Here is a 20,155-nt window from a genome sequence, read left to right as displayed (position 1 = left end):
ACTGGCCTGTCTCCCAAGATTTGTGAGAGCGATGGGTCGTCCTTCAGGATAGGTGGTAGATCCTTGATGATGCGTTGGAGAGGTTTTAGTTGGGGGCTGAAGGTGATGGCTAGTGGCGTTCTGTTATTTTCTTTGTTGGGCCTGTCCTCTAGTAGGTGACTTCTGGGTACTCTTCTGGCTCTGTCAATCTGTTTCTTTACTTCCGAAGATGGGTATTGTAGTTGTAAGAATGCTTGATAGAGATCTTGTAGGCGTTTGTCTCTGTCTGAGGGGTTGGAGCAAATGCGGTTGTATTGTAGAGCTTGGCTGTAGACAATGTATCGTATGGTGTGGTCTGGGTGAAAGCTGGAGGCGTGTAGGTAGGAATAGCGGTCAGTAGGTTTCCGGTATGGGAGGTGTTTATGTGACCATCGCTTATTAGCACCGTAGTGTCCAGGAAGTGGATCTCTTGTGTGGACTGGACCAGGCTGAGGTTGATGGTGGGATGGAAATTGTTGAAATCATGGTGGAATTCCTCAAGGGCTTCTTTTCCATGGGTCCAGATGATGAAGATGTCATCAATATAGCGCAAGTAGAGTAGGGGTGTTAGGGGACGAGAGCTGAGGAAGCGTTGTTCTAAGTCAGCCATAAAAATGTTGGCATACTGTGGGGCCATGCGGGTACCCATAGCAGTGCCGCTGATCTGAAGGTATACATTGTCCCCAAATGTGAAATAGTTATGGGTGAGGACAAAGTCACAAAGTTCAGCCACCAGCTTTGCCGTGACATTATCGGGGATACTGTTCCTGACGGCTTGTAAGTCCATCTTTGTGTGGTATGTTAGTTTAGGGGGCTTCTACATCCATAGTGGCTAGGACTGTGTTTTCAGGAAGATCACCGATGGATTGTAGTTTCCTCAGGAAGTCAGTGGTGTCTCAAAGATAGCTGGGAGTGCTGGTAGCGTAGGGCCTGAGGAGGGAGTCTACATAGCCAGACAATGCTGCTGTCAGTGTGCCAATGCCTGAGATGATGGGGTGCCCAGGATTTCCAGGGTAATGGATCTTGGGTAGCAGATAGAATACCCCAGGTTGGAGTTCCAGGGGTGTGTCTGCGCGGATTTGTTCTTGTGCTTTTACAGGGATTTTCTTGAGCAAATGCTGTAGTTCCTTTTGGTAACCCTCATTGGGATCAGAGGGTAATGGCTTGTAGAAAGTGGTGTTGGAGAGCTGCGGAGCAGCCTCTTGTTCATATTCCGACCTATTCATGATGACGACAGCACCTCCTTTGTCAGCCTTTTTGATTATGATGTCAGAGTTGTTTCTGAGGCTGTGGATGGCATTGTGTTCTGCATGGCTGAGGTTATGGGGCAAGTGATGCTGCTTTTCCACAATTTCAGCCCGTGCACGTCGGCGGAAGCACTCTATGTAGAAGTCCAGTCTGTTGTTTCGACCTTCAGGAGGAGTCCACCTAGAATCCTTCTTTTTGTAGTGTTGGTAGGAAGGTCACTGTGGATTAGTATGTTGTTCAGAGGTGTGTTGGAAATATTCCTTGAGTCGGAGATGTCGAAAATAGGATTCTAGGTCACCACAGAACTGTATCATGCTCGTGGGGGTGGAAGGGCAGAAGGAGAGGCCCCGAGAAAGGACAGGTTCTTCTGCTGGGCTAAGAGTATAGTTGGATAGATTAACAATATTGCTTGGGTGGGTTAAGGGAACCATTGCTGTGGCTTCTTGTGGCATGCAGTAGTTTAGATAGTTTAGTGTCCTTTTTCTTTTGCAGAGAAGCAAAGTATGTTGTAAATGGCTTGTCTAGTTTTAGTAAAGTCCAGCCACGAGGAAGTTTGTGTGGAAAGTTGGTTTTTTATGAGAGTATCCAGTTTTGAGAGCTCATTCTTAATCTTTCCCTGTTTGCTGTAGAGGATGTTGATCAGGTGGTTCTGCAGTTTCTTTGAGAGCGTGTGGGACAAGCTGTCAGCATAGTCTGTGTGGTATGTAGATTGTAATGGATTTTTTACCTTCAGTCCTTTTGGTACGATGTCCATCTGTTTGCATTTGGAAAGGAAGATGATATCTGTCTGTATCTGTACAAGTTTTTTCATGAAGTTGATAGCTTTCCACTCCAAACGGCTAAATGCAGTGCCTTGCATAATGACAGGTTTCAGAGTAGCAGCCGTGTTAGTCTGTATTCGCAAAAAGAAAAGGAGTACTTGTGGCACCTTAGAGACTAACAAATTTATTTGAGCATAAGCTTTCGTGAGCTACAGCTCACTTCATCGGATGCATTCAGTATGACTCCCATCAGCTTAGTGTTTGAGAGTCCTCAAATTAAGTCTAACAACGGGAGAAGTAATGTCAACTCAGTAGTTAACTTCCGCATTTTGCAGTACATATCAAACATCCTACACTGGTTTCCTATTACCTCTTTCACCCTAAGGGATTTCTATAGCCTCTTTACTGATTATGTATATAAGAATCACTTCTCTCACCACCGAAATGTGATCTCTTCTGGGGTGGAACTCAGTGACCATTTAACAATGTAGCACTGCTGTCTACTACACAGCAATTTAGGACAGAAAGTGAAGATGAATGCTGTATTCAGTTAAGCTGCAGGGGAGGAATTTTATGTCAGCAGAAAATAAATACCTGGAATGTGATTTTGATCAGCAGTTAGGCTATCACCTCTATATTTGCAAAAATTTCCATGAGACTTTTAATGAACATATCTGAAAGGTAAAGCCTCCATTTTCCAAGTGCCCCCTGTCACCATGCTGGTAGACTATTTACACGAGTACCACTGCTTTCTGCAGTACTTCAGTCAATTGTAAGTTAAACTGTTAGATTTGACACAAAGCTTGAGGTAGTATAGGCGGTATCCCTTCCCTTCTACGCTGTATAACTGCCTTGCACAGATTTTCATGAAACTTAACATGGCTCATAACCTAGGGCATTTCTTTTGAAATTTGCCCAAAGAAATTCACACATTTGTAAGAAACAGTAAAGGAGTTTTGGGGGAAGAATTTGTGGAGCAGTTCTGAGCAAGGCTCTATGAAATCTATCTCATGGAGATGGGTAGAAAATAATTTGTCAAAAGAGAACGTCTTAAAAATCAAACTCTTGCAACCTGTAAAAGATTTAGTATGAAATACTGTCTTTTAAAAGCTGTCCACCCACCTGAATCTAAGCTGTCCTGGATGTCTTTGAAAATGCAGGATAGGAAGGAAAATGCAGAATAGGAGCAAATCGCACGTTGTTGATGATTGTCCCTGAACAAACCAAATAAACCAAACTATATTAAAATAACAGGAAGGCTGCAAAAGTGAAGCATTCAAAAGGCAGGAAATGCAAGAACTGAAGATGACTATGCAACCTTAACTCTGCTCCCTTGTTCATATGCATTGTGACACAACCTCAAATTATGTGATTATGTACTATTTCTCTAATATAATGTAATATCACAAATATTTGCTACCAATTTACGTACTTATTTTACAGGATATTGTAGTGCAACCATAGAACAATGAAAATATTAACTTCACTGTTATAATGGTTCAGTATGGGTTTTTTTTTAAATTGATCTTCGGTGATGATTCTCCCCGCTTATGCCAATTCAGATCAGTAAAAATCCATAGAAGAGCCACAAGAAAAATTAAAGGATTAGAAAACATGTCTTATAGTTAAGGCTATGTTTTAGTCATGGATATTTTTAGTAAAAGTCACAGGTCACTGGCAGTAAAGAAAAATTCAGGGCCCGTGACCTGTCCATGACTTGTACTATAGCCCTAACTAAAACTCGGGCTGGGGTCTGTCAAGGTTCCTTCCCCTCTCTGAACTCTAGGGTACAGATATGGGGACCTGCATGAAACCCCCCTAAGCTTATTTTTACCCAGCATATGTTAAAACTTCCCCAAGGTACAAACTATTTTACCTTTTGCCCTTGTACTTTATTGCTACCACCACCAAGCATCTAACAGATATATAACCGGGAAAGAGCCCGCTTGGAAACGTCTTTCCCCGCAAAAATCCTCCCCAAACCCTACACCCCCTTTCTGGGGAAGGCTTGATAAAAATCCTCACCAATTTGCATAGGTGAACACAGACCCAAACCCTTGGATCTTAAGAACAATGAAAAAACAATCAGGTTCTTAAAAGAAGAATTTTAATAGAAAAAGGAAAAGAATCATCTCTGTAAAATCAGGATGGTAAATACCTTACAGGGTAATCAGATTCAAAACATAGAGAATCCCTCTAGGCAAAACCTTAAGTTACAAAAAGACACAAAAACAGGAATATACATTCCATTCAGCACAGCTATTTTATCAGCCATTAAACAAAACAGAATCTAACGCATATCTAGCTAGATTACTTACTAAGTTCTAAGACTCCATTCCTCCTCTGTTCCCAGCAAAAGCATCACACAGACAGAGAGAACCTTTGTTTCTCCCCCCTCTCCAGCTTTGAAAGTATCTTGTCTCCTCATTGGTCATTTTGGTCAGGTGCCAGCGAGGTTATCCTAGCTTCTTAACCCTTTACAGGTGAAAGGGTTTTTCCTCTGGCCAGGAGGGATTTTAAAAGTGTTTACCCTTCCCTTTATATTTATGACAGGTGCTCTGAGGCGGGGCGGTCCAGGGCCTCCGTGGGTGCTGGGGGGTGTGTGTCCCAAGACCCCTGGGCGGCGGTGCGTGGCCCAGGACCCCCACTGATGCGGGGAGTGGGGGCTGGGTGGTAGCACATGGCCTGGGACTCCCACTGGTGCTGGGAGGGGAAGGGTTGACAGGGCTGACAGGCTCCCTACCCTCCTCCACGTGTCCTTGCAGCTCCTAGTGGGAGGGAAGGCCGGGGGACGCCGCATGTGGCCCCTGCCATGAGCTCCGGCTCCACAGCTCCCATTGGCTGGGAACCACAGCCAATGGGAGCTACGGGGGTGGCGCCTGTGGACGAGGCAGCACACAGAGCCCCCTGGCCCATCCGCCTAGGAGCTGAAGGGACATGCTGGCTGCTTCTGGGTGGCCCTTGCCCCACCCCCCAAGGTAAGCACCACCCGGCACCTGAACCCCCTGCCCCAGCCCTGAGCCCCCTCCAACACCCAACCTGCCCCAGCAGCATGTTGTGCAGCTGGCCCAGGGGCTGCCTGATCTGCTCGGGCAGCCCTGGAGCCAGCCTCACTGGCTGCTGCAGAAGTCACGGAGGTCACCGGAAGTCACGGAATCCGTGACTTCTGTGGCCTCAGTGACAGACACACAGCCTTACTTATAGTGATAGACTCAAGGAGCTCAGTTTATACAGCTTAACAAAGAGACGGTTAAGGGGTGACTTGATTACAGTCTGTAAGTACGTACATGGGCATCATAAATATTTAATAATGGGCTCTTCAATCTGGCAGAGAAAGGCATAACACGAGCCAGTGGCTGGAAGTTGAAACTAGACAAATTCAGACAGTAAAATAAGGTATAACAACAATCGTAGTTAACCATTGGAACAATTTACCCAAGATCGTAGTGGATTCTCCATCTTTGACAATTTTTAAATCAAGATGGGATGTTTTTCTAAAAGATCTGCTCTAGGAATTATTTTAGGGCAATTCTATGGCCTGTGTTATACAAGAGGGCAGGCTGGATGACACAATGATCCCTTCTGGCCTTGGAATCTATGACGGAATGAGCTATACCATTATAAATGAAAGGAGACTTGGGCCTTCATTTCTCTTATATAATGGTTTCTCCTCTCTGAGGTGTGTGTAATACATCTCGTGAGCAAAGATGTGCTGTACGTTTAAGCAGATACATTTGTTTTCCTTTTGGAGACAGATGCAGCTCTGGCCAGTAATTTCATTATTGCAATGTCTTGTAAAGTGTTCTTCAGGGAAACAATCTCTTCTTTTCTTTTTCTTTTTCTTTTAAGTAATGAATGTATCCCACCGACTTTTAAAGCATTTAGAGGCTCTCTAAAGAGAATTGCAGAATTGCACTACAGAATTGCAGAGTATAGCTATACTATTTCTTTCAATAATTGTAATTTATACTTTTCTGATCACTCCCTCTTATAGAGCAGAGGTTAGATGTGATTTATAAATGAGCACCTCGCTCTTTAAGGCAAATGAGTCAATTCCCTGACACCTTTAGCAATTGTCTGCATTTTTCCATTGCCTCAGGATATTTGTACTGTACACTATAGCTTTTCTCCTGTATAATCAATAGAGCTGAATGAATAATTTATCTGAAGAAATTTGCTCATTTTTCTGCTCCTAGTCAGTTTGTGGTGTTGATGTACACAGCCACAGAGGAGCAGAAGGGGGAGTAAGACATGAACTCCCATGTCCCCGAATACTCCCCTGACTAGTCTCCCTGTATCACCACTGTAGGCAATGAGGGGAAGCACAGATTCTGCAGGATTGCTGCCTGGCCCTGTGTGGGTGAAGCAGGATGTCCCAGTGCTTGGGGCACTAACATAGGACTTCGGAGACCTGGGTTCAATTCCCTGCTCTGCCACAGACTTCCTGTGTGACCTTGGCCAAGTCATTTCATCTCTCTGTGCCTCTGTTCCCTAGTTGTATAATATAGGTAATAGCACTGCCCTACCTCACATGGGTATCGTGAGGTACTCAGACACTACAGTAATGAGGGCCGTATGAGTATCTAAGGTAGATAAGGCGTGAGTGGTGCCTATAGTCCATGCCACTCAGCACAGCCGAACCAGCAAAAAGGAGTGGGGCGGAAGGAATTAATTTGTTAGGAGTGTGAGGCAAGCTAGGGATTTTGACTTAGTTTCATTTCTTTCCCTGGCCTCCTCAATCTAGCTCTTGTCATTCTTTTTTCCCTTTCCCAGGATCCTTATCAATTAAAAACCTTGAATGGAAAGTTGAAAATCTATTTCAGTGTGATTTGTGGTTTAAAATGTTGAAATCTCAGGTTTTACTTTAAAGGAAATTAGTCTGACTTGTATTGTATAGTAGAGTATTTGTAATGCTGATGGGAAATGTTATGGTTGAATCCTGGAAAAATACAAAATAAATTTTTCTTTATTTAAATAGAGTTTAAAAAAATCATCACCTTTCTAGTGGAAAGGCAAGAGGCAAACTCAAAGCCTTCAGAGGAATTATATGGCCATTAGATACCTGGCGTTGAGCAAATATTAGCTTTCATGGTCTGGTGAATTTGTGTTGCTGCTAATGATTATCACTTTTTATTAAGAGGTGTCCTTAAACATGTGTGTGATAAATAACCGCAGCGTAATGTCAACTTGTTCTAATCAGATGAGCTCATATACGCAACCAGAAAGCTAGTTTTTCTTCCATGGCAATGCACATGTTTTTGGTGACATCTTGTTTTCCAGGGAAACAAATATACTTCTGTGCTTTTGCAGCTCTGTGTTTATTGTCCTTCTGCTGTTTACCCTGGGGATTTTTTTAAAAAAAATTCTCAATGCTGTAAATTTTTCCCCTCTCCATTTTATTAACCAAAACTAAAGTTAGAAAAATGGATAGACTTGAGAGTTGAAGCTTGGGGAGGAGGGAATGAAAGGCTGCCATTGCTAACCCTGACTACAACCACTGATGTGAGGTGACTTTTATTCAGCAGAGACTTGCTCAGGGACAAAAGTAAAATTGATAAATGCATGACTAAATCTAATACGTGCCTTTTAATTTTGCCACAATACAGAATAGGGAAAAAGACATTTAGGAAATGCAGCAAAGGAAGTATCTGGCAGACAGCCTTCCCTTTTACCTACCCCCAGTCATTCTCCAGATAAATTTAGAAGCACTGAATCTGTTTGTTGTATTTTTTTTAAAGGTTACATTGGGAAAAATGGGAATTCCTTCATTTCCGGGTTTTGGATTGTAAAGGGAAGAAAGGAGGGGCATGTTCCATCTTAGTTACACATGAGAACCAACACAGTTTACTGTACCCAAGAGTTTTTCAATAGTGTATTGGCCGACTAATCCCTTGAGGGATATAGTTTTTATTGATCTTATTCATGGAACTCTGACAATGAGCTTCCCAGCTGCAGGTGGCTTCAGTTAAGGTGGGGAGCCACCAAAAAGACACAACTGGAGGGTTTTTTTAAAACAGCCCTTCCTCCCTCCTCCAAATAGTTGAATTGTAAAGCTGAAGGAGGAAATGTGAAAAGCCTGACACATATGCTCTCATGCTGTAAGGTTTTGGATCACCTGAAAACTTGAACAAAAACATGAAACTTATTAAATATATCAAATGTGCATGTATTGATCTGTGAGATAAGACACAGCCAGTTTGTATTTCAGCCTGACAGATGCTCAACATGCCATTTAGAAACAAATAAAGTGAAATGTAGAAGTGTGTTCAGATCAATTGCAAAAAAAGAAAAATTTTACACTTGAACAGGTCTGTTTAAAAAACATGAATCACTTCACCCACCTCTGCAGTGGAATGTGGCAGATTTCTAATAGCATGTTGAAAATTTATGCAACAGTTTAGGACAGGTAGTGAAGATTTTCATATTCAATAGAAACTGTGGAGGTTATAGGTAGGCAGAATACAACTGAAGCAATCTGGAATTTGGCTAAGCTGCCTAGGTCTAACACTTTTGACTTGTGTAAAGAGTGCTGTGGCATTCTTTAGTGACTGCAAATATTCCAGGCCACTGCTGTAAATGTCATGCAAAAGATGGACCCCTCCAGCAATACATAACCCTTACTTACCTTTTGCCCTATACTTGTTTTGATACCAACTCAGCAGGAAAGATTGCCCCCTACAAACACCTTACACTGTCTGCATTCTCCAGGCAGTGATTTCATTTTCTTTGCACTGCAAAATCAAAAGGCTCCAGATCTAAAACTCAGGAGTAAGTTATACATTCTTTAAAACAAAGTAAAAGATGAAAGAAATTATTTGGTTGTTGTCAACAATGTTCTTTCTCTGATTGCTGGGCCTATATTTAATTTCCCATGCTGTGCTGACAAAGTCACGTACCTCCTCCAACTCAAAGTAAATTAGAAAGTAGAGAAAAATGCTACTGTTGAGACAGCGAGATTAAAGAAGCTTTTTAATGCACATGGAGGCACTGAACATTATTATCATCTGTGCTTATCTGGCTCAGACCAAACTCCTCCCCTTAAGATGAGGAGAGCATTGGGGACATCTGGTAGTGTCAGAGCTGAGAAGGAAAAATGTCCAGTTGTACAGGAAGGGAAAGGAATGGGGAATAGAAAATCTGACCCAAGAAAGTCCATCTGCTGTGGAGGAATCTGCCTCAGGTTGAAGGATGACAGACAATTAACCTGGTGCAGGTTGGGTCTAATGTTTGCATTCATGTTACTGTGCACTGTGGTGTGAGAGGGGTGTGAGAGAGTGAGTGTAGTGGTATGTTAGTCAATGCGCAATCTCACATATCTCGATGTTTCTGTTGACGTGAACCCCAGTGAAATAGTTAATGAAGTTGACGCTAAATTGTTGTTGTCATCGCTACGGCTAGTTAGGAAATAATGGGAGGCTAGGGGAAACTTTTTGTGAACCAGACAAGTCAGTTTTGCTTTCTCATTCTTGTGTGCTAGTAAAATGCTATTTTATGTTTGGATTTATAACGCTCCATAGGTTGTTTTTTTTTAACATAAACTGTTGTGTATAGGAATAAGATGATATCCTGTTAAACAGTTTGTGAGCCCGCTACTGGCACGTAGCATGTTCTGTTTTAGAAGCCACCAGAAATCAGTCAGAGCAACAGTATGTATGTAGCTAGGCTTGGTTTGTTTGTATGTATTTAGTAAACAGTGGTAGTTGAGGCCCAATCATGTCCCTGTGGTTTCTATATATTGTTTTTGTTGGTAAAGACTACAAGACACACCAGCTGGTGATAAGGATGGAATCCTAATCTGGGAACAGAATGTGACTGCAGAGGCCCAGTGAATGTGACACTAAAACAGCGGTTTTTAAACTTTTTGACGTGAGCCCCCACTATGAGTTATAATTTTTGGTTGTGCATACCCTCCCCCGCCCCCGACAAAAATAGACACATGCAAAAGTATGCTTGATGGGCTACTCCTAAACCTAACAGAGACCTTGACACAACTTTAATTAAATTACCTACACTTGCACAGATAGTTACCAATGGCACAGCCAAGGCTTCCTCAGCCGCCGGCTGCTTCTCACTGCAGCCTGGCTGCACCACTAGGGCAGGGCCAATACCTGCCCTTATCCTCTCCCCTCTCAGGTTTTCAGGGTGGGGGAAGGCGCATGTGACAGTCTCTGGGTGCGGAGCCAGTGCTTAGCACAGAGGCTGCCGAGAGCGGAAATCAGCACGGCCACGGTGGATGTTGACACTGACCTAAAGTCTGGGGGGCCCACTGAGGTGAGTCGGGGGTGGAGGTGGTGCTCACCCCTCCCCCCCCGATGGGAGCTGGCATGGGCTACCTGGTGTCACCATTCGTTCCCCCAAAGTGTTCCTCCATGACCCCCTAGGGGGCTCCCCCACAGTTTGAAAACCTCTGCACTAAAAGGAAACTGCAGCTGCTGGGGTGCTACATAAATGGCCTGTTTAAAAAAAAAAAATGCAGGGGCAGGTTAAAAATATTTGTTTGGGGGAAATGGGCGTGTCTGATAGCTCACCTAACCCCTACACTGGTTCATCCTGTCTCCAGCGTCCTGATTCTGGTTACTAGAGCATGTGGTGTCTTTTTTTTTTTTAAATCAGTTTTGAGATGTAGACAAACTTTCGCCCCCTTGACATTTGAAGAACTTCAGCCAGCCCTTCTCGGTGTGTGAGGACTTGTCATTGTTTTATTTTACAAACTCTGACTCTTGGGCCTAGGGGCCCTGATTTCACAAGGTACTTAAGCATTGGAGTCATTGCATTGAGGTCATAGGGGACTCCATGTGTGCTCACAGCCAGGCAAGTGCTGAAGTGCTGTGCTGAATTGGGGCCTGTGAGTTAACAGGTGGATGTTGTGGTGAGAAGTGGATTTCTGTCCTCGGGAGGGGGACTACCTCTGACTACCTTGGCAGCGGGACCTCGCACCCGGAGCGAGTGAGGGCCTGCCGCTGGAGCGCCACTGGGTGAGTAAAAGCGCTGCAGCGGGTGATGCCTTTTTTTTGGATCGCTCCCCCTGTTCCCTCCACCTGGCTACGTGGCTGGGTAGTCAGGGCCTAGTTGAGACACCTGGAAAGAATACGTCTTCATTGATCCAGCCCCATCCTTGCTAGGAACCTTCCACTTCTTTTCCAGCCTGCTGTCCTATTGTGATCTGCCTCAGACCTGAATTGGCAGAAGACATGCATTAGGGAGACAGGCAGGGGGAGGATGGAATCTGTATTAGAGCCTGTGCAATGAGGTTTACCTTTACTTACCTCTCCTAATGGTGAGCATCGGTGCTGTTAGTACTGGGTGCTGTATTTTATATGGAGGTTTTTAAAGAGTTCAGTTTGCTGAAAGCCTGTCAAACTTAGGTCCTAAATTACGGCAGGCCAACTAAAGTGTCCAGAGTTGTCTAGAAAGAAAGGCAGACAATGCAGTAGTAGGGGGTGGAGTGGGAGATGAAGTGTATGCCAGCCTCTGAGCTTGAGTTTTCACCAATCGCATGCAAAAAGCAGCCCCAAAATGGCTGAAAAACAGTTGGCTTCAAAAGCCCGCCTTTTTGCCATTTCAAAAGAAGTTGGCAAAGCAGTACAATAGCCACTGCTCATGAGTATGTGGACCACTTCCAGGTTTTTAAACCCCTCCCCCCGTATTGGCTGCCTCTCTGTCTGATTGGATACATCCAATGGCCGATAGGAAAACCCACTTTGCCATGGCCCCTGCGGCTCTGTTCCCACTGGTGCGTTCACCGTAGGACTTCTGCTTGACAGGGGAGGCAGGTTTGGTCCTGCTGTGAAAGCACCTCAGTGGCTGCTCATTTGAAAGGCCATCAGGTAGTTGCAAAGAGACAAAGACTGGGGAGCAGTGGGGCTTGAAGTTAAATTGCCCAAATTTTGCCACAAGAAAGTTTTATTTGTAGTCTGTTGCCAATTCAAGATTTGTTGTTTGTTTTTGTCACAGAGTCCTTTAAAAAATAGCCCAATCAGTGAATTGCAGAGGTTGGCAACAGTGGTCACTGCCCTGTTTCCTCACCCAACTCTCTCTCAAGTCAAAGTTTAAATTACATTGTGCCCTCAAAATGGGAAACACGTTGTGTAACTGTTGGAGTGAACACAACAATGCAAACCAATCTCTAATCATCTCTTCCTTTATGTTAACAAGATAAAAATGCTAGTAAGTGTATGAGGTGCCTTGGTTACCTAGCTACCTTGCTACCCAATGGCAATGAGCTGAAGGTAGCACAATAATTTAGGTAATTTGCTGACAATTTCTGCTGAGCATTGCTGGAATTTAGTTGTGTCCTTTCTGTTTGTCTGCTCCTGTAACATCTGCTAAAAGGGAAAACATTATCTCCTTGGGGTATTATGCTGTCATGTGAGTCCTGTCCTATAAGGCATACACTTGTATTTTATTTTTTCCTTTATCCAGGCCCTTTACTTGATAGCTGTCTAAAGGAAGGCCAGGCTTTGTCTGTGTTCATTGTTGGGACACAGTGTTCCAACTTGAAATGTGGAGGGTGTTTGTTTTTTTTCTTTTTCTTTTCAAAGAATTTATTTCAATGCAACTAAAGGAATAAGCAAAGCAGCTGAAGGTAGTGGAAATACCCAAGCATTTGTTGCATTCATAAAAACTATAGAGCAGCATAATAAAAACCAAGATGACGTGAAGGGACACAGCTAAATCATGGAAAACAAGATATAGATCTCTAGTCCACCTCTAATTCAATTTCTTTTTTTTTTTTCAGTTCATTGTGTTTCACAGTAGGAATATGGGAACAAAGGGAAAGTGACACAAAAAACAAGTATACCACAGTAAACGATTTGTAAATACATGCAAGCTAAACGTGCTGAACATTTCTTATTTTATATGCACCATGCCATCTGGTAGCTATGTATTTAAAGAGAGAAGAGAGATCAGAACATACATTGTATCATTAAATTTACCAGACTCTTTCATCTGAAAAGTTACTCTTCTAGATTAGCAAATTGATTTAAAACAAGTATAGCAATTTTCAGAGTTAAGCCTCTTTTTTTTTTTTTTTTTTTTTTTTTGCACTAAGGATCTCTTGACCAACTGACCAGTTCTTAAGTGTGTTCATTTCAGTCTCTTTCTCAGGGACACCACTAGGTAACATAGCCAGTTACTGTAATTTCTGGGGGCTTATCTACACAGTGGGTAATGCAAACTATGGGAGTGTGATTTCTAAAGCGCACTAACATCTGGCATATTAATTGGTCCAGGGAGACCCTGCTGGTGCGCATTAAAGGTGTTTGTTTAATGTAGCACTTTAGTGCTGTTTCAAAAAAATAAAATAAACACCACCACAAAAACACCCCACCAGTTTCCCTAATCTAAACAAGTCCAAAAAGAGACACTCACTTATCTATACAGACGTTCTCTTTATTTCAGAAGATACTTAAACTAGCTTCAGAATCAACTCATCAACAAGAGTGCTGTCGTGAAGTTTACTGATCACTTAATAGACACCTCAGTATGGTCCAAATAGCTCGTCTTGGCTCATTGTACCCTTGATCTCCTCTGGGAATGTCCTGCTATCAAACTGCATGGGGAAGTTGGCATCTCAAGAATAACCTTCCCTTGAATTCTCAAGAATAGCCTTCCCTTGAATAGCCTTCGCTTGAATAACCTTCCTTTGAATTCAGGTTTTAAACCTTCCCAGCTCCTCAGCCGTAGTCCCGTAGCTGCACCCCTTACATCTCATCAAAAAACAACGCTAAGGGCCTGATTTCACCTTTCTCAACAGTTTTTAAATTAAGAGTAACTCTATGGAACTAAATGGGGTTACTTTAGTATAAAACCCCAAATTTTAGAACTAAAATCGCATGGTTTGTGTCTCAGATCAGGAAATGCCAAAAGTGAAGTTGCATGCACAACTCCTCATTACACAAGAACTGGGAGTCACCAAATAAAATTAATAGGCAGCAGGTTTAAAGCAAACAAAAGGAAGTATTTCTTCACACAACGCACAGTCAGCCTGTGGAACTCTTTGCCAGGGGAAGTTGTGAAGGCCAAGACTATAACAGGGTTCAAAAAAGAACTAGATAAGTTAATGGAGGATAGGTCCATCAATGGCTATTAGCCAGGATGGGCAGGAATGGCGTCCCTAGCCTCTGTTTGCCAGAAGCTGGGAATGGGCAACAGGGGATGGATCACTTGATGATTACCTGATCTGTTCATTCTGTCTGAAGCACCTAGCATTGGCCGCTGTCAAAAGACAGGATGCTGAGCTAGATGGACCTTTGGTCTGACCCAGTATGGCCGTTCTTATGTTTTTGTAGCTCTGCATTGTCATCTCAGTTTTCTGCTGAAATATGGTGGAGGCTTCAGCTTTTGAACAGGAACTGGAGGAATAAACAACCAACTCTGGCCATGCGGAGAGCTTTGGTGATGGGAGGAAAGTTTGGTGACACTTCAGAACTCTTTTGAACAGGCCTGTAGTTGGCTGATGCTCAGCCTGGGCCTGGCCATTGTCTTTTGAGTCTCTTGTCCCTGAGTGCCCTAAGCGAGCCCCCACTCATAAGAACGGCCACACTGGGTCAGACCAAAGGTCCATCTAGCCCAGTATCCCGTGTGTTGTGTGAAGAAATACTTCCTATTGTTTGTTTTAAACATGCCTATTAATTTCATTTGGTGGCCCCTAGTTCTTGTGTTATGAGAAGGAGTAAATAACACTTCCTTATTTACTTCCTCCACTCCAGGGCAGTCACTCTGTCCCCACTGGGTGTTCAGCTCACACCAGAGGTCCTTTCTGAGTGTATTTACTTCAGGACCCCGGCTGTGCTCCCCAGATCCTGCCACAGGTTGCTGGCTGAGAGCAGCCCTGCAGGGCCCCTCGCCCATACCAGACTTATAGTGTCAGTCTGCCCTGAAACAGGGGTTGGGGGGAAAGGAAAGGCTAGCCACTGACTGAGGCTGGGCTCCCTTTGCTACTGGAGGCACTAGCAGTCCCTAGCAGCCTCTCCTCCTAGGTAAACGTCTCTCTCTGTGGCGAGTTTCACCTGTTTAAGCTCCCCTTCTCCAGGTGGAGGATGTTTTGCAGGTGCACCTAATTGCTGCTGCTTGAGTGCAAAAATGCTAGTTAGCCCTTTTATCAGTGGGATGGGGGCATGCCCCATCCCAGTGCCCACCTTATGATGAATGTTATCATGTAAAAGAGTTGCCTCTAATATGGGATCCTGGATTATTTCCTCCTTTTTTGTATTCAAAACTCACCCCTTCCTGGCTAAAGGTGTTCAGGAGGGATAGTCAATTGTTCTGGAAACCTGTCTGTCTAAGAAAATGGGGCATGTTTAGTAACTGTTAGTGAACATGTTAATTTACACTCTGTTCTAAGTGGTATCTCAAATGCGTTGGCTTGTACCTTTCGGAAACACACCGCATTCTGTGGCAGGGCTAGCCTATGCATCCTTTATCTCCTTTCACTGAAAGTACTGAGCCGCAGCCAAGTTCAAACTTTGACATACATTGCCCTTAGCTCAAAGAACCGCATGATGTGGGTGTGGGAAACGCCCTCTTTAGTATCCCAGAAAGCCATGTTTTTCTGATACATGGTGGCAGTTGTCCTTTTCATGTCTCCATGCTGTCTGTTTCTTACTTAATTAGGAACCACTTTTTGTCATCTAAGCTCTGCCTGCATCTTACTCTCATTTCAAAGCCTTTCCACATCAGCATGCATTTGACATGTTGAAGCACTCTTTCAAGGGAGCTTAAATGTTTAGACACTTCACAGCAGGCACACAACTTTGCAGGCAAGTTAACGGCTGTGGCACCTAAATAACTTTCAGGCAATGAGTAGCATGTTTCTTGAAATGCTGCTGTTTTAGTTGAGCTACTTTCACACTTTGTCATCGCCTGGGTTGTGGGAAAGGATGTATGTGATTGTGATTTAAAGCACTTCTGTTTGAACTTTGACACCTCTCCTACATAAACCTTGTAAGGGACTGGGGCACAGGCAGTCTGGCCTAGTTGTCACAGCTGGGCTGAGGTCTGCTCACCAGGGACCGGAGTCACGGGGCAGGAGTTGGAAGAATTGTAAGGCCAGGTCCTCTAAACAAGGATCAGGGTCAGAGTCAGACCGGGGTCGGAGACTGGAGATCAGAGGCAGTATCAGGCTAGAATTGAGAAGCAGGAATCAGGGTCCCAATCAGGCTGGAGTCAGAGACTGGAGATCAGGACATGAGGCAAATTCTGGCATTGCAGCAGGGCAAAGTCTGTGTGGGTGCCCAGACAACTTTCTGGCCAACCCCTGGGGTTAACTAGGGGCACTTGGCCACTCAGAGTGCTGCAGGGTATTGTCACCCTGGATCTCTTGGGCGATACGCAGGCCCACTGACAGCAATTCCGGGCCCCAAGGTAGAACAGTCAATGGGCCCCCTAGAAAGGTCCGCCTGACATTTGGGAGGTGCTACGTCTGTGCTGGCTGGTGCCCAGCGAGCTGCTGCTGGCTGTGCTACTGGTGCCCAGCGAGCTTCCTGCTGCACTGCGGGTGCACTCTTCCGGCACAGCCAGGGCTTCCACATGCCCGCCCGGCTGCCTTTGCCATCACCGGTACCACCCCGTGCAGGCCCACGAGGCCTGTGGCCCACCCAGGTGATTTAAAAGGGCCTGGGCCCTTTTAAATCATCCGGGGCCGTGGGAATTGCCCACTTTGTAGCTCTGTTTCCCCATCTGTAAAACAGGGAAGATGATACTTTCCTCTTCTGTATACTGCTTTGGGATCTACGAATGAAAAGTAGTAAGAACTTAAGAAAGTAAGCAGATATTACTGTTGTTTTGGCATCAGAACAAGAAGTCAGCCCAAATTCTTTCAAAGCAAAGTGCATGTTTCTTTGAAAGGCCACCAACTTTAATGAACTCTTCCTAGTTTGTAACAAAACCAGAAACCTGTTGGTTGCGGGGAGGTGGGGGAGGAGGAACTGGGGGACAGGAGCAGACTGGAACAAGGCCTGGCTAGCTTCCTTGAAAACATTTTGCCCACCTCCACAATGACCAGCACTTTGCAGTAACTTTTATTTAGGATAGTATCAAAAAAATTGTTACATAAACATGCTTGTGAGCACCCAATGGGAGTGTTTTAATACCTTACCAAGCAGCACAATCATATTAATTCCAAACGGTTCTCTCTTTTTTTTTTTTTTAACTTTTCCTACAGGTGCCTCAGAATGGTCACACTTTCTTTTCATCCATCTTCCCGAGCATTTTGTGCAGACAGTATGTAAATAGCTTTAAAGGGAGAATGGCACAAACTGCACACACACTACTGTTTAGGCAACTGTGACAGATGGTGCAGGTGTAGTTAAAATGAAAACAATCAGTTAAACAAAGGTGGGGAAACATTTTATGCCTCTAAGGCCTGGATCTTGCAAAGATGTCAGCACTTGCTTTTAGCAGGACCTGGGCCTTAAATATAGAGCAGCCCCAACATTCAGAGCTTTCTAGCATAACATTCAGTTACGTGGTTTAGAATAATGTTAGCCCTTGCAACATTTTTCACCTTGACAAGATGCCCTGCTTAAAGAGGAACGTTGGCCAGGCCCTGTTCTAATCCCATCCTGTTATGTTGCTTCCTGGAAGTGATTTTAATTCGCAAAAGAAAAGGTGGGCCTGATTCTCTACTATCTGGCATCCTTTGTTAGACCGTGTCTACGCTATGGGCCTGTACCGGCACAGCTCTTTGGATCAGGTATGAGGAAGTGTGCCAGCAAAAGTAGACCTAATTTATACTGGCAGAAATGTGTTTTGCCCAGTTTGTTTCGCTCAGGGAGGATGGAATAAGCCTCGTCAGTAAAAGCATGGCTTTGCTGGCATAACTGCAACTACCCAAGGAGCGCTTTGCTGGTGTGGTTTACTAATAGTGCTATACTGGTAACGTGCACCTAGAGTAGACATGGTTTCAGTCATTTACATCATGGCAGAATGTGACCCTTTTGATGAGGCAGCCTCTTATGCCCACTGTGTGCTCACTCTGCATGGATGTAAAGCACTATGGGTGGGGAAAGGTAACAGAGAATTAGATCCCACTTTTATAAATAGGCCCATGCAAAATCATTAGTAAGCCCCTCCCGCCCCCCCCGAATAATGAGATTGGCTTAAAAAAATAATCATGAGATTAAAAAGGTTGTTTCCCCCTCACTTTATCGTCTCCCATTGTTCCTGTTGGATCATGCCTAAAAGCAGGGCTTGATCCCAGTAATGCATGCGCATGCAAGTAGCCAACACAACAGGATCAGCACAAAGAAGGGAGGTGTGATGGGGGGGCAAGCATCCTTCCCACCGACTACCTTGCCTGACCGCTCTTCTTGTCTCTTGGCAGCCAGTTTCTGCTTCCCTCCACCATTTCTGTGCTGCAGCTCTCCTCCTTGGTTTTCCCCCACCACCTTATTTCCCCTTCTTTTCCAGCCTCTTCCTTGCTGGAACTCCCTGATAATTGCTAATCAGAAATATGCATGGCAGACAGAGAGCTTGTTCTGCCTAGCAGCTGTTGCTAGGGGAGGATGTGACATCCAGTGCCACTGCAGAGGGTCAATTAGATAAGAGCCCTAAAGATAATTTCTATAAATATGGGGTTTGGTAGTTAGGGGTGGGGGAGATCTGTAAGAATTACTCTGCTGCTAGTAATCTGGTCGATTTAAAAACAAAACAAAACAAAAAAAAAACAACAAAAAAACCCACGACAACAACCCTTACTTCAGAGAGTGCACAGTTGCAACAGGGCAGATGTTAGCACTTTCAAGTATTAAAGACGTGCTTAATCTCTATGGAGACATTAGCTTCACATAATGATATGAGCTGCAGCAATCAATTTTACTCTGCCCTTATTGATCACGCCTGTTTCAGTGATATAAGACACCCCTAATTAAGAGGATCTACCGTTTTCCTTCAACAATCCTGTCCAGCATGACGATTTCAGTTCTTATATTTGTACTTCTGATGGAAAATATCTTCTCTTCTGCTCCAGAATTAAGTAGAAATCAGAAGTTTGTTTACACCCTCTGCATTCTGTTTGAGGAAACCAAATAGTGGGTTTTTTTTAATTAGCACTTTCTAGTTAAACACAAATAAATTGCATTATTAGCTCTAAGCAATTATAAAATCAATAACTTGAACTGCCAGGTCCTCCATTTATTTATTTTCTATTAAATAATCTATGGGACATTAGATTTTGAGAACTGAGTGGCTTGACTGAGTGTAAGTAAAAAGTAAAAGCGTTATATTTTCTTTACCATTTTGATTTCCAGAGGGGGGCTCTCTCTGTGTGACATTGGTCATACCCAAGTACTATAAATCTGCTTTTTTAAAAAAAAGTATGTGATTAGATTAGATCGGTATGTGGTGTTCTTAATGAAATTCAACATCTCTGAATAGTGAAACTTGTCAAGTGAATTACTGTAAAATAGATGATTTGCTGCATCTAGCATATTTCATTCTCCCTTTCATGTGGAGCTCCTTAGCATAAATAAAATTTCACACTACACATTCCAAGAGAGTTAAGTGCTTAATATTAGATCTAGAAAGAATCCACCTAGCTGTGGTTAAAAATAACATAACTAATCTGTGGTCACTCTGTGACATTGATTATGCTGCATGGGTTTCGGTCAAATTCTTCAACCCTTATGCTGACTAGTGCCTTAATTCACGAGTAGTCCTAGGACATAAGTAATGGTGATAGTATTTGCCTGGATATTAGCAGGAATAGACCTCCATTTTTTCATGCTGCAAAAGCACAGGCCCCTATGAGCAAGTGGTGACAATACTTCGTATTTGCACTGCACTAGCACAGTTAGGATTGGGGCCTCATCCAATAGAGGGTTATAAAGCACCTACGCTACCTAATTCATTAGAATAAATGTGCAATGCACAAACATAACAAAAACAGATAAATAGTAATATTAAGCTGTTTTATGAATATATCATTCATTTTAGTTGATGTATCTGACTCTGTTTAAAGAAATTCCTGGGCGTGTGTGTGTGTGTGTGTGTGTATTATACTGAAATAAGTTTTTTATATATATATATATATATATATATACACACACACACATATATATATAAAGCAGGGTGGATTTGATTTAAATCGCTAGTCAGGAAGACTCAATTTAATCATGGTTTTCTAC

At 43.5% G+C, this 20,155-nt stretch overlaps 1 protein-coding gene and 1 long non-coding RNA gene across 3 annotated transcripts in view; one reads left to right on the top strand and one right to left on the bottom strand.

The window, feature by feature from the left end:
- The window catches only part of ADCY5 (adenylate cyclase 5), a 343,803-nt gene that overhangs the window by 93,196 nt on the left and 230,452 nt on the right, over window positions 1–20,155 (top strand). The window lies entirely within an intron of this gene.
- LOC141995540 (uncharacterized) lies at window positions 1,758–18,370 on the bottom strand. Its single transcript, XR_012641348.1, has 3 exons — window positions 18,323–18,370; window positions 3,150–3,241; window positions 1,758–2,158 (listed from the first exon to the last, which is right to left on the bottom strand). It is a non-coding gene; the product is annotated as an uncharacterized LOC141995540 (long non-coding RNA).

The sequence above is a fragment of the Natator depressus genome, chromosome 11, assembly GCF_965152275.1.
Source record: "Natator depressus isolate rNatDep1 chromosome 11, rNatDep2.hap1, whole genome shotgun sequence".
Lineage (NCBI taxonomy): Eukaryota > Metazoa > Chordata > Testudines > Cheloniidae > Natator > Natator depressus.
Note: the sequence above shows the minus strand (reverse complement) of the source record. Positions and strands in the feature narration are given on the sequence as shown.